The sequence below is a fragment of the Aedes aegypti genome, chromosome 2, assembly GCF_002204515.2.
Source record: "Aedes aegypti strain LVP_AGWG chromosome 2, AaegL5.0 Primary Assembly, whole genome shotgun sequence".
Taxonomy (NCBI): Eukaryota; Metazoa; Arthropoda; class Insecta; order Diptera; family Culicidae; genus Aedes; species Aedes aegypti.
In genome coordinates, this window is record NC_035108.1 from 141,903,032 (window position 1) to 141,903,720 (window position 689).

Below are 689 nucleotides of genomic sequence, written 5' to 3' on the forward strand. Positions count from 1 at the left end.
ATATGTTTACCAACAAAGTAAAATGGGACCGTTACGGACGAGAGTTATTGCTGGGTCAACGTTGTCCAACAAAACAAGAGATGTTACGCATCCACATGTCCAATTTTTTATCCACTAGGATTGAGTGCCTAGTTTCTCTTGCGCAACTAGGGTTGTTATGTCGGCTTAAACCAGCCGACGGTGTTTCGAAAAAATCTGAAGGTCATAGACACAAAAGTCAATTTGGACAAATTGAGATGTAAAATTGTGAAAAATAATAGAATCGTTCTGGTGGGTTTCGATCCCACGACTCCCAATACGCAAGACTGGGCGCGTTAACCAACTACGCCACAGAACGGGTAACGATTCTGCAGCGCAATCGGCCAACCTGAAACCAAAGCCCGTCATGAATAAAATCTCTCAGTGTTGTTCGTAGGCATGCCTAGGAGAGTTGAATTGGGCATCTAAGAGAGCCGAAGGAGATATAGGGTTGTGAAGAAGAATATGGGGTCGTGACGGACTTTGGTTTCAGGTAGGCAGATTGCGCTGCAGAATCGTTACCCGTTCTGTGACGTAGTTGGTTAACGCGCCCAGTCTAGCGTATTGGGAGTCGTGGGATCGAATCCCACCAGAACGATTCTATTATTTTTCACAATTTGTCCAAATTAACTCAACAGATTTTTTTCAGGTTCTCAAGTTTTTAAAAATTT

The 689-nt window shown here is 43.4% G+C and overlaps 1 non-coding gene across 1 annotated transcript; it reads right to left on the minus strand.

Annotated features, from left to right (window-relative positions):
- Positions 1-262: 262 nt before the first annotated feature.
- Positions 263-337, minus strand: Trnaa-ugc. Its single transcript has one exon. It is a non-coding gene; the product is annotated as a tRNA-Ala (tRNA).
- Between the last annotated feature and the right edge of the window lie 352 nt (positions 338-689).